Source organism: Micrasema longulum, unplaced genomic scaffold (assembly GCF_059751315.1).
Source record: "Micrasema longulum isolate JH-2025_06_02 unplaced genomic scaffold, ASM5975131v1 h1tg000019l, whole genome shotgun sequence".
In the NCBI taxonomy this organism is placed as follows: Eukaryota; Metazoa; Arthropoda; class Insecta; order Trichoptera; family Brachycentridae; genus Micrasema; species Micrasema longulum.
Genome location: NW_028277227.1, coordinates 565193 through 579567, shown reverse-complemented (window position 1 = coordinate 579567; position 14375 = coordinate 565193). Strand labels below are relative to the sequence as shown.

The 14375-nt window shown below is 31.7% G+C and overlaps 1 long non-coding RNA gene across 1 annotated transcript in view; it reads right to left on the bottom strand.

Moving 5' to 3' along the window:
• The window catches only part of LOC148285633 (uncharacterized), a 198124-nt gene that overhangs the window by 149150 nt on the left and 34599 nt on the right, over positions 1-14375 (bottom strand). The window contains exon 2 of the long non-coding RNA XR_015825405.1: positions 8766-8809. This is a non-coding gene — a long non-coding RNA (uncharacterized LOC148285633). The remainder of the gene's footprint in view (positions 1-8765; positions 8810-14375) is intronic.

Genomic DNA, 14375 nt, shown 5'->3' with positions numbered 1-14375 from the left:
AAAAATAACCATGATAAGGAGTCGTATTGAAAACCCGCAATTTGGATAATTTTTCATATGGGTATATTCGTTCAAACCAGTCTTTCTCGAAGTGGGTGATAACGCCCCCTTGTAGAAAAAATAGAAAAAAATAGAAAAATAGAAATAGAAGAATAAAAAATAGGAGAAAGAATAGAAAAAAATGAAGGGCGTTGAGGAGATCTGGGCTTATTTTAAGAAAGGCGAAAAATAAGGGTTTCCTGATATTTACTGCCCTCTTTCTGTCTTAGGTATTTATCGCGGCTTTCTCAGCCCGTTTGTCATTTTTGTAACGATAATGATATTATTATTATGAAATGTATCATAATGTTTATTAGTGACTTATTCGTCTTTGTTTCTTCTTTTTTAGCCTTCTGTCCTCCACTGCTGACTGCTTACATATCCTTATTAACCCCCTACAGCAGCTATGTCGTCGGACCATCTTTTTTTAGACTTTCCGACGCCTCGCTTATTCTCCTAAGGTCTCCATCTTAAAATTTTAGGGGTCCATCTTGTGGGGTCTTGTCTCGCAACATGTCCTGCCCATTGCCACTTCAGTCTAGCTACACGATCCACGATGTCCGCTTTTCTGACTCTGTTCCTAATTTCTTCATTTCTCATTCTGTCTGTCGGCTTATGCTAACTATGGATCGCTGTGTGCATTCGAGTTTTTCTACATTTCTTTTTCTGAAAACTATGGTCTCTAATGTATATGTAGTCACTCGCAGTATACATGATTCAAATGTTTTTCTTTTCAGACAAATCGGAATTTAATCATCTGCAGGCGTTTACTAGTACTTAATTTAACTCGGCTGATAAGTCTTAAATACATAAAATAAAGTAATCTGCTAATTAAATACTTAAAACTTCAATATCAATGCATAGATGGCGCTTCCAACTCGCTTGTGGATGGGTTCTTGATTCGTAGCATATATACAAAAACCAAAAATGTTACCTGGTGTGGATATTCGCTAAATAAGCGTAATGGGGAATGTTGTAGTACCTACATAAAGTGGCCACTTAACCCAGCCAATGACAGGTCATAAGCCCTGTAAACGCTCGAATATCCATAATCCTGAATCTTGAATTTGAAAAAAATTCTACCTCATCTCTGTAGGGATATAAATAAAAATAAATCGGAATTTCTTTATTTTCAAGTATGTGTCTTAGTTTTACAAAAGCTTCCCAACTTATTTCTATCCTTCCTGGCAGTTTTGCCGTTTGATTCTCTCTGCCCAATTTTATCTTATGTCCAATTTATATATATTCATCAACTGTTTCCAGGTTCTGGCCTTTGTTTACTATTGTTTATATGAACCTCAATAATCTATTGTGCTTTTTTAAACATGCTTTTGTAGATACCTAATTATATAAACCATGTACATTGTCAACAATATTTTGAGTTTGTCCAAATTTTTGTAGACAAGGACTGGATTCAACTCCCTGGGGAGCTGTTTATATTAACATATTACAACAGAGGTAAAGAACATTTAAGAGAAGGCAATATAAGTCTATAAGTCTAGGCATCTACAGGGCTTACGACCTATCAATGGCTGATTTAAGTGGCCATTTTACACACTGTGTAACATTCACCATTCTGCCCATATTTGAGCATCTATATTCCTTCAATTCTTTCATCTATTGATGTTTGTGAAGTTAAAGAGCTAAAACCTATAGTTATGCGGGTGAGATTCATCTAATTGAAAATGAAATAATAATAATAATTGTAATTGACAGTAGTGCTGTATTGTACATTTAAATAAAAAAATAGGTTACAAATTTGTGCTCCGGATAAGATAAGATAAGTTTTTAAATGCTTTCTTCAGTTTTAACAAATACACTAGATCTAGTATACCTTTTAATTTCTCTATTAAAAAAATAAATAAAATGTATGTTTGAGCTCAGAAATATGATATGGCGCGTTAAAAAAAAGCTATTGTAATTACTAATAGGTTCTAGAACTTTTTTCATTTACAAAGTGGGCGGTGGGCGAAGTAAGTTTGAGAACCTATGGTTTAAAGTTAATAATTCAAGATTTCCCAAATATGTGCCTGTTTTAATGTTGAGACCATTTTTATTTAAAATAAATTGGTAGTGCAGATGAGAAGGGTTCGAAGTTCGCATCTGAATCGCCAGAAATTAAACTTCTAACCTGTGATATTACCTCGGGACCATAATTCATTTGTACCACATTAGCTAAATTCTATAAAGTTTTTCCTCATTGCCGTTTTTTTGGCCTTTTTTTTCCTTACCTACATCTTAATGTTTGTTTATTGTGATTATAATTATTTAACCAAATTAGGATTAATCATAAATTTAAAAAAATCTGGCAATTAATCGAAGACTTTTTAAATATAATTTTATAAAAAACTGCACATATTAAATTATGTTTTTTAATTCTTGTGTGGCTGTGTAGCAACATGAGACTTATTTATTTAAATGATTACATTGTATTTTTTATAATCCTCAAATGTATCTTTTCACATTGGATTTGAACTAAAATTTCCATAAATATGCTGGATTTTAGAACAAAAATATTTATTCTTGCTATGTGAGAAATAATTGTACGAATGAGGGGGCAGGCGCCGTGGCGTAGTTGGTAAGACAGCTAACTGTGAAACTAGCATCGCGGGTTCGATTCCCCCCAGTTGCAAGAAATAAATCCAAAAAAGTTTTTTTCTCAATTGGTCTGAGCGTTGTGGAATATTTTTCATAACTTCCTTCCATATCCTATTTACGACCTGCTGACAAGCCTCTAAACAAGAGGCTTAGCGGGTTATTCCTTTTTTTTTCAATGATGCCAATACCACAACAGAATTCGTTTCATTTTTTTTGCACCACAACAGGCCAGGAGGCCCAATTACAATGGTGAATTACATTACAGAACAACCAGGCTTGAGAAAAATCACATTTTTAATTTTTGTGTTCTCACCGGGAATCGAACCCGGAACCTTCCGTGCGTGAGTCAAGCGTCTTGACCACTACACCACGGAGGCCGCCTCTCTTTTACTGCATCAGAAAGAGCACGAAAATAGAACTTATAATTCTAAAAAAGGAAACGCTGTTCTGTGGCCGGTGTTTATGTGAAAGAGACAAATACATATCAAGAGATTTGTTCAATCAGTCGGTTATTGGCAATGAATGGAAATGCACGCTGTTTATTTCACCAGCGTATTTCTGATTTTTAATTTATTTAGCTATAACAGGCCTAAATCCTATTATATTAATGATTAATGATCTCATTGTACTGTATAAAATTGTAGTCTCTTTTTGACGCACCAAAAATACTTGAATCGATTAATTTTAGAGTACCTGCTGTCAACACTAGGAGTACTTTATTGTTTCATTGCTCCAGTACTTCGTCCAACCAACAAAACAATTCATTGATACCGAGACTGCATAGGTTAGGTAACACTTATGGAACGGCTGCAGACATTCTGTCCAATTCTTTACCATCTTATAAGTTCACAATATCAAGTTTATTTGTAGCTGCTCGTCAAACTATTATTGACAATTCAATTTCATAAATTAAAAAATATTACTTACTTGTTTATTTTTATTACCTTATCCTTGTTTTTTATTTTTTACTATTATATCAAACTGCACTGTAGTATTGGCAAATACGCATTTCATAGATACATATTTTTATTTCTCATTTTTCGTGATAATATATGCTTACTTGTTTATTAATTTAACTTAAAAATGTCTTTCTTACTTACCGTAACACTTTATTTATTGTTTGCCTTACAGAATTTATTTCATAAGCTTATATCTTTGCATTTTTTGTTTATATGCTTACTGTTTTTTCTTGCATACCTTTGTTATTATTGTGTTTTTTTTTTACTTTGTAAAACTTTTTATCATATTCTTTTTAACTAATTTCACAATTTTTTTCTGTATATTCTGTTTATTATTTAGTATGTTAGCATGTATTTCATTTTTATTTTTTGTAAATGCCTTCTGGGCGTTAATGAACAAAATAAATAAATATTATTTATAAATTATTAAAAAGTGTGTCTCTCTGAATTTTTTTTCAAATATCTGAACTTCAGAATATTCTGTCTTTTGCTGAGGTAACACAATGTAACATCACCGCGAGTCAAGATTTTTTTTAACACACCCTTTAAAGAGTCAAAAAATTCAAATTGTTTTTTACATCTAAAAAATGTTCATCTAGGTTTGGCTCTTAGCTGTTACATTAGTTTACTGTTTATAATCTTGATTCTTTTACAAACCGGTACATAAAATGTTGATAGGACTCTGATAATTAAAGATTGCGTCATATAATAAGATAAGATTGAGGATTATTATCTTGGTTTGATTGCACATTTTACTACTTAATTATGGCACTGATATAAAATAAAAAATCCTAATTAATTATAGAAACATAAATTAATTTTAATGCCTAGAATGAATAAAGCTGCTGAGCAAGACTGATCATCTTACCTTCATGTAATAAAAAAAAATCAAGACACGCTGCGATTGGTGTACCAATGCCGTGCTCTATGCACCATTAGGTGCGGAAAGGGAGTGGTGATGATGATGAAGCACGCATTTTTAAATAGATTTCTTGTAAACTTATTGTTACACAAAATTTTAAGATTTGAATGTATTCGTATGTACGTCCTAACTTTCATGCGACATTAACTCAAGTCAAAAGTTTGAAAATATAAAAAGAAAAATAGTAATTAACCGTATGCTTTAAAATGTGTATATATATTTTTTTAATGTGGCATTATTGTCTATTTGTATACAAATAATAAAATGTGTACACAAATTAACCGGACAATTATATAACATTAAAAAATCATCATTAATAAAATAATAAAAAATTATCAGTATCATATCTTGTGATAATATGTCATTAAAGTATTGTATTCAAAGGTATTTTATCGTTTGATGATGAAATAAATTACAGTAATCATTAATTATTATATGATTTGAATTCTAATAAATGTACACAGTACATAGGTAAGTAGTTGGTATACGGTAAGCGTCAATTTCACTTTTAGTGAAATATTCTAATTTATCAATAATATTTTTACTATCTGCGGTCAGTTAGACAATTCAATGAATAATATAAAATCAATCAACCTTTCATATGTATATTATAAAGGTATTGCCGATGACACGGTTTTGTTGTTTGAAGCTAGGGATTGGAACTCTGTTTTTAAAAAAGCAAATTGTGGTATTAGAGCGATGAAAACCTGGTAAGACAATCATTTGCGTACCCTGAATGTGGATAAAACCAAATATATTACGTTTAGTATTATTATTTTTTTTTTTTTTTGTAGTTGCAAATTATTTGTACATTGCTTTTGTTATTTATTTATTTATTTATTTATTTATTTATTTATTTACGGACAAAGTCCATTATAAACATTACAATTAAAAGAAATTTTTACAAAGGAATAAAAAAATATAAGGAACAGAAATAAGCAGCAAAGACAGATGATAGATTTTTTAGATTAAGTAAAAAGCATAGGCTAACTATACAGATTCTTTAGCTGATTTGTAAAGAAAGACATCCTTACACCATAATAATCAAGATCTTGATGATCGTTCACCCGCCTGATCATTCTGGGCAAAGGCGACTGTGCACCATAATTGGTCCTGTAGTGACCGAGGAAAAGCATTTCATTATTTCTTAGTCTACGGGTGGGAACGTTAAAAAGAATCTTTTGCAAAATTTCAGGGGCATCAATGAGACAGTTCATAATTTTATACATGCAGATTATATCTGCAATGCATCTGCGTTTTTCAAGACTTGATATGCTTAAAAACCTCTCCATATCAGAATATGAATAGTCTCCTCTTTCCAATCCCATCTTCCATGCAATTTTTCTTATAAAACGATGTTGAACTGATTCAAGGCGCTTGATATGAACAGCATAATGAGGGGACCAGATTACAGATGCATATTCAAGAATAGGGCGAACTAAAGAGCAATAAAGTGTTTTAAGTGTAAGCATACTTTGGAAATCAGACGTAGTTCTATTAATAAAGCCTAAAATTTTTAAGGATCTGTTTACTATATTATCAAAGTGTTCCAGAAAAGTTAGTTTATTATCTAGGATCACTCCAAGATCTCTTATAGAGGTGACAATCGAAAGAACTTGGCCATTAAGTTTATAATCAAAAATAAAAGGATGTTTACATTTATGGTATGAAATAATTTTGCATTTATCGATGTTAAGTTCCATGTTATTAGTTTTGCACCAAGTATGAAATGCATTTATGTCTTCTTGGAGTCTGACACAGTCATCAATATTTTTAATTAGCTTAAGTATCTTGTTATCGTCAGCAAAAAGCCAGAATTTTGTAAAAGAAAAAACATTAGCAGCATCATTAACAAACAGATTAAATAGAAGAGGGGCCAAGTGGGCACCCTGTGGTACACCAGAAGTTACTAGGAAGCTATTTGATATGAAGTTATTGATTTTTACACGGTTATGTGCAAGGTTTTATCGAATATATTTATCTTTAGTTAATATTCCGTTGACTTTAACATTTTTCACGGTAGATAACAATAATAAAAATAAAGCAGAATCAGAATAAAAAAAATATCTCTAGAAATATTACATTAACAAATAATAAAAAATAAAAATCGTAAAAGTTGTACACAAAAAACAAAAGGAGCTAGATACCACCATTAAATAACTTAGCCTGCTTAATTGTCCCTGTAACGGATCGAACAGTTTCTCTTCGTGTATCATTACAGTTCAGAAGCTCAGTTAGGTTATTAGTCGCAGCAATCCGAGTGTATACTTTGCCTTCAAGCTCCCACCTCGGCCTATCAAACATTGGACAGTATATAAGAAGATGTTCTACAGTCTGCTCAGTGATGCCATCACATGGACAGCAACTGTCGTCTCGCAGCCCAAAGCGATGCAGATATTCCCTCATACGTCCATGTCCCGAGAGAGCCTGAGTTAATTCATATGTAGGCGTTTCATGCTTGCAAAATGTTTTGGCCTCGTCTGTGCTTTTCAAAAGTTGCTTGATCCACTTATTGGCAGTTTTTTCTTCATAAATTTTTCTCCACTCATTTGATTTATCTTTTGAAAGGGACCACCTTACATGGCTTATTGGGACTTCATCAAAGTTCGGCCTCATTTTTTTTTACCGTAGCAGCCTTGGCTAGCTCATCTGCTCTCTCATTTCCGATTTCCCCAACATGAGCTCTAACCCAGCAGATTCGAACATATATGACTCGTGTGCTGAGAGCATAGTGAAGTTTTTGAATGTTGCTTATAATGGCATTCGTAGAGTAAACATATTTGAGCGCGGGCAGTCCAGACATACTATCGCTGTGAATTGTGATAATTGAGGGACTATTTATTTTTCTTTGTATCCATAATATTGCACTTTCAATACCAATCGGCTCTGCCTAGAAGACTGAACATTTCCACTCATTTCCAAGTTTTAGTTTTTGCTGTACGTTTAGTATTGGTAGCAAATCATCACATGAATCTCATCTTAATCTAAAAATAAAATCCGATGTTCATGCCAGATTTTAAAATCAGTTGAGTACATTAAATATCGGGGAATAATTATTGTCAAAAATCTACGATGGAGGTTCTAGTCCGATCGCTGGTTTTCAGATTAAGAAACTTGTGTCACGTATTCTGCTCACTTAGGAACATCTTGGACATTTTCACTCTCAGAACTGTATATTTTGCTATTTTCCAGTGAGTGGCAACCTACGGTATAGTGGGCTGGGGAGGTTGCACTGCGTCTATCATGAACCACCTAATAAACGTACAAAATTAATACTAAGAGTGATGCTGCGTTGTTCCCCCACTTTCCCATCTGAGACATTGTTCTAATTCATGAAGATACTGGACAATTTTTTAAAAGAGTCATTGGTACATTTCTGGTCATGCGGCTTCAAGAGTAGATCTCAGCAGAATGCTCGTACGAAGTTTTCCTGTAATTTTAATGATTTAATTCCAAAAACACTTAAGACGTTTGCTCAGAAGAATTTCTCTTTTGTGGCCCCAAGAGTTTTCAATGTCCTGGATGAAGAAAGAAGTTCTCCAAAACGAAAGCCATTTTCAGGAGGAGTGTTCAAGTCAGGATTTTATCTAAGGGAAGAGACCATTACAGGAGACTGCTGAGAGATATTGCATAGATTTATATACTATACAATTAAGCGTGTTGTCCAGATGCCCTTTGAAATATATGTATGTTTATGTAATAATATTCCATTTTTATTTTTGCTATTATTTAATTATGTACGTGCTTCCACTTTCCATTATGTTGTATCCCAACTCACCACAGCACAGGGCCCTTGACCTCATAGAGTTTGGAATCCGTTATTATTGTATTTTTTTGTAATATTTTTGTATTTGTATGAATTACAATTTACTAAGATTTATGATTACAATAAATATTATTTAAATTACAACCAAATCATTTATATGTGTTTTATGATTTTATCAAAAATTTTAAACAATTTATTTAATAAAAACAATTACAATACAGCACGGAAATAAGAAGATATTTATTTTTAAACAATAAAATACTCAGACAGTAAATAATTTTGATGCATTTTTTATGTTACTTTGGTGAAAATCACTTATTAAAATATGCGATATGCCGACTAGTTTCGGAGCAAAACCATACTTTTGTCAAGACGTTTGGATAAAATTTTATTTATAATCTGTAAGCCTTGGCAATGAACCAGTTGTGTTTCAAAACCAGTATGCATATGATTTCAATCAGCTAGTAAAAACTGCACTTACCAATCTATATTCCATTCTATGTATGACGGTTTGATTTCAGAAGGCTGAAACAAAAAAAAAATTAGAATGTTGCATTTTTTTTTACAATGCATTTTTGAAATATTCTTTTTATTGTTGCTTTTTACAATAAAAGCAAATTTAGTTTAGAATCATAAGAAAAATAATATTTAGAAACGGATCAAGCACTCTTATAAATAACTATTATGGATTCTCTAGAATAGGTACTTTCACATTTTCAGTTTAGAGTTTATAGGGGTTTTGGCTGTTTTAATATTCTTTTACAAAATATAATCTAGTGATATCCTTGCTCAGATTAAACATCTTCCGTGTTTCTGAAATAAAGACAGGATAGCTTCCTTTTACTCTAATTACTGGGTATTTTTATTTTATCTATTTTATCACATTTAAATTGTGTTTTATTTTTTTTTGTATTCTTTGAATAATGTTTTTATTATGTACATTAACAGAAAAAAGCATCTTTAAAAAAAAACTGGGAATGCGGTTCGAGTAGAAGGCTGTCTAGAGATCGGATATTTATTATATGAAAACCAAATGTCGCCCATATAACGCCTGTGTAGAGGTATTTTATTATACTCTACTAGTTATTTGTTAGTTTATGTAAAACATATGATTGAATGGATTTAATGGCTTTATGAATTCAACGGATTTAACCTCAAGAAATAAATAAATAAAATAATTTAAGTTACTTACAATTTTTGGTTTATTACACACGAAAATATAGAGATTAAACAAAGAATACTTTAAAGTGAATTTGAATACTGGTGAAAACAGAGAAGGGCGAGTGACGTGTTACGCGATCTTATATGGGTCCATTGGGCACTGCGACCATAGACAACAACATATCCTTGTTTCTCACTCTCTGGTCCCCACACCTGCATAACAGCCATCACTAGGGCCGAAAACCGTAAATTACTGAGTTTTGAGAATAGGTGTCGCAGAAGAATCTAGGGTGTGCAGTGGTTTGACTTTGCAAGCAGAGTTTGCAAGCAAACTTTGATGCAGCAAACTCCGGTAACAATTATCGTCAAGCGCAGGCGATACGGATAGCTAGGCCATATAAAGTGGATACCTCCTGAGAACCTTAACCATGTTTACCTACTTTACAACGCATAAGGTTCTCGACGTTCTGGACGTCCACTGTTAACTGTTCGTCGGCAGTTTATGTCAGAACTTCGGGACGTGAACCTGACTTGGGAGAACGCAGAGGAGTTGACAGCCGATAGAGATGCATCGAGTCTCTTTGTGGATACCATATGTTCCAACTAGGGAGCTGACGTGGAATAATGATGATATTTTCTTATTATTTTCTTTTATTCAATAAACATACGGTTACATGGTTTTATATTTTACACAGTTAGACTAAACTCTAATGGACCAGTGAAGTTTCCATATTAAATAATAATTATATGTAAGGTTATCAATGAAAGTATAAAAAAGAGAAGGAAAAAAAACATAAATGGAGAATGTTTAAAAATTAAAATTAAAGTAAAAAATGTTATTTAAAAGTTTGTAGTTTGTATTTACAAATAGAAATAATATTTAAAATGAAGAATTTTTTTGTAAAAGTAATTAAAAGGTAAGAATTTAAAAAAGAGTGAAAAACATGCTTAGACAATATTATTTTTGGTATGTGTATATATATTTACATATTTATACACACACAATTCTGGGTTTTATCCCAAGGGGGAGTAGGTATATTTTTATTTATATCACTACAGAGATGGGTAGAATTTTTGTTTCAAGATTATGGATATTCGAGCGTTTACAGGGCTTATGACCTGTCATAGGTTGGGTTCAAGTGGCCACTTTTATGTAGGTACTCTACAACGCTCGAATATCCATAATCTTGAAACAAAAATTCTACCCATCTCTGTAGTGATATAAATAAAAACATGCTTACATATAAAAATATTTAAAAAAAATTTAAAAAGGAAAAAGATAAATATCCACATACATATTTTATGGGATGCAAAGAAACGATGAGAAGAATCTTTAAATTAAGTAATATAAGACAATAAATTATGTCAATTTTTAAAAAAAACTTCTTCAAAATTAATGACACATTACGTAAGAGCAGCAATATATTGATTTTATATACATATACAATATAAGTAATTAAAAGTTATTTAAAAGTATAAAAACATGTCAATGCAGCAGAGAAAAAAGAAAAAATAACAGGTACAGCAAGATGACGATGTCATAAACGTATTGAATAAATAAATTGAAATTGTAATTGAAAATAGTTTGTGCTGTGCTTATCAAGGGACAATGCTGTTTGAAAAAATATATCACTCCATCGGGAAAATTAAAAAGAATTTCTCACTACCAACTAACTAACAGCTATCAATATATATTGTAACGTATATATTACATCTAGCCCCGTTTTTAAGCACCGCAAAAATACTTGCATTTCTGACAGTATATTTTGAGCAAATGATCTGTTTCAAACATGTTTGTTGCCAGATTACGGGCCAATGTTTACCGACACTACAAAATATACTGTCGGAAATGTAAGTATTTGCGCGGTGCTTAAAAACGGGGCGAGATGAAATATATACGTTACAATATGCATACTAGCTTTTACCCACGGCTTTGCTCGCGTGGTAATAGGGAGAAATTATTTAGGTTATTAAATAGTTGTGTCGTTTATCAATAAGAGTTTTTGTTCATCTGTAAGAATTTTTCCGATGGAATAAAATATTTTATCGAGATTAAAAGAAGCTTGGTCCTCTTACTATACCTGGGAGGGAAATACGATGATCCGTTGGTCTGTAGTGACGTAGCATCGTTTTTTAAAAAGCAACCCAAACTAACCTATGATATTTTTAAAAGTTTATGAGGGCTTTTACCATTCTTGGTAATATTAGCCAGAAAAATACAATATTTACAAATGTTAAATAGGAGAAAAAAAATATTACAGAAAACAAGGCAGAAAAATCAGATACAACAACTTTTAAATAGCGGTGGTGCATATTTTCTGGAAAATATGTACATATAAAATGCCGTGTAATGCCGCAGTTGCATTCCATCAGCAACACTACCAATAGTCCTACTCCCCAGCGTCCATGAGTGGTCTCTTTGGCCCCGCGAGCCCTGGGCAATGTGGTCACTGACATTAACATCAGTGCCATAGCAGATAGGGAGAGGATGAATGGCGAGTGTCCGGCGCCATAAAACGGGACCCCTCCAGCTAAGGGTAGGTTACCCCGACAGAAAATTCCACCGAAGAAGGCAACGGGAAACCACTTCGGTCAATAATTCCCAGGATATCACTATGAAGAGAAACCAAACAATGGCTCCGAGTCCCGGGCGGTCCTTAAATGGACCAGAGGCGCGAAGAATCTCCCGACTCGACATAGAACTGTGGAGGAGCTGTTTCGCACTGCTCAAGATAGGGAAGCTTTCTTCCAAGTGATCGTCAACGTCGGGGGGACCCGACATGACACGTGAAGAAGAAGAAGAACTTTTACGTACATAGAACATGAAAGATCATGAAATTAAAATAACAAGAATTAAAAAATAATACAGAAATCACGATAATAATATGATAAAAATATGTATAATATGTATAAATATAAAAATATGTATAAATATGATAAAATGATAATAATTTAAGAAAAACACCCAAAACAATTATAATATACATTACTAATATACTTAATAATACATATTTTACAATAAAAAGAATAAAGGAAACTTATTTGACATATAAAGCAACTCAATAATAGAAATTTAAATAATTATTTTCAAATTTATTTTTGACAACCAACCTTAACCTCTTTCTGCCTACTCATTCACTCAGAAAGGGTTCTGCCTACTTATTTTTAAATAATGTTGCTCATTGTTGATATATTATACGTTTTTTAAATTGTATTTGTTTTAAATTCGAGATGAAAAATAAGTATCCTATTTTACTTCACACCTCTCCGGCTATTCCTATGCAAAAAAAATGTAAATCGTTAGCTCTGTTAAGACGTGAAAGAAACACAAACTTTTACAAACGTTTTCGCACTTATAACATTAGTATGGATTCTAAAAAATATTTATTGTCCTCGTCTTCTTAGTCAGAGCAGAGAAAAAATCTTGTTATCTTTCAATGCAAAATTAGAAATATACATAAAAATAGAAATATATTTTTAATTAAGAAAATTGTATCTAGAACAACTTTGACCTCAGCGTCCTTGTTAGTAATTAATCAAAAGCGAAATTTAATTCTATCATCAATATTTTATGTACAGCAATATGGCTTATGACATAACCCATTTATTTTATTATGAAACGAGGACGTCCGTTTTCTAGGTATTTTATTCATAAGTTTATTCGAATTTTAGTTATTTTAATTATTACGTAATATTCTTTGTCGTCGTATTGCGTAGTTTGATCCACACTCAATTGTTTCGAGATAATCAACGGATAATAATCACAATCAGTTGATGAAGCTAATATTAAAATTATTCTTGATATTAATTAAACGATAGTATAAGCATCAAGTATTCATTAGGAACTACGTACCTACATTCTAAAGAATTTCAGAAGTGTCTAGATTCATTTTTGATAATCTAAAATAAAGCGAAGCTCAATACCAATGACAAAGTCAAAAATTTATATCATGTTTAAAAAACGTGTATTTTTGTTTAAAAAAAAAACAAATTGGCTTGCGTGCAAGCAAAGATATATGAATGTAGATGATGCGAGATCTGTATGCAAATATAGAGTGATGTGGCATTATATCCTCTCTGCCTACCCTTACGGGGAAACGGCGTGATGGTTTGTTTGTTTGTTTGTAATAAATCAAATCAATAGACTCAAATTGGTGTTGGATTTAAATATTGAAAAAACTACCATTTGAATATCGGACTTCGTTTTTTTCGATTCTCTATATAAATATGCCTTGAATATTCTATTCCAATGTCTTTTGACTTACTATAGATAATTATTAAAGTATGGAAAAAACATTGCGACCCCTATCGTAGGAAAGAGATAAGTATTTAAAAGGTCAGAAATTTTTACATTAGATTTTTTCCAAGGGAACAACTGCGAGAATTTTAAATGTAGTATTTTTTCAATCTTACTTATTTAAACCAAGTGATTTTTATAAAAAATGTTTCGGGTATGTCTAAATCCTTTTGGAAAATTCTGGGTTTTTCCCTGACAAAATTGATTGATTGGTTGGTTGTTAAAATACAATTTTTCAGTTTGTAATCAAACTGAATAAATCATAACTGCATTTACCGCAAGGAAGTATGAATTACAATATTTTCTTATTGACATTAAATTGACTTAAAATTAGTAATAGAAGAATATTTATTTTAGATATATTAATATATTATCTAAGTAGAATTCATACACTAACTCTCTGTTCCCGAGAATTCACTTCCCCAGGAAAAAACATACAGTTGACCAAAAAATGAATGTATCTTCTAAAACATTATTAAACTTCAAGAACCAATAATTATTCTTTAAAAATTTAAGTGATTATTCAGTTTTTAGTATTTTTCAAATTTTTTCATTGTATTTTTATACTTCTAAATTGTGTTTAACTTCTGTATATGTAAAAGTCCTTAAGGTGTTAATAAATTAATTAATATA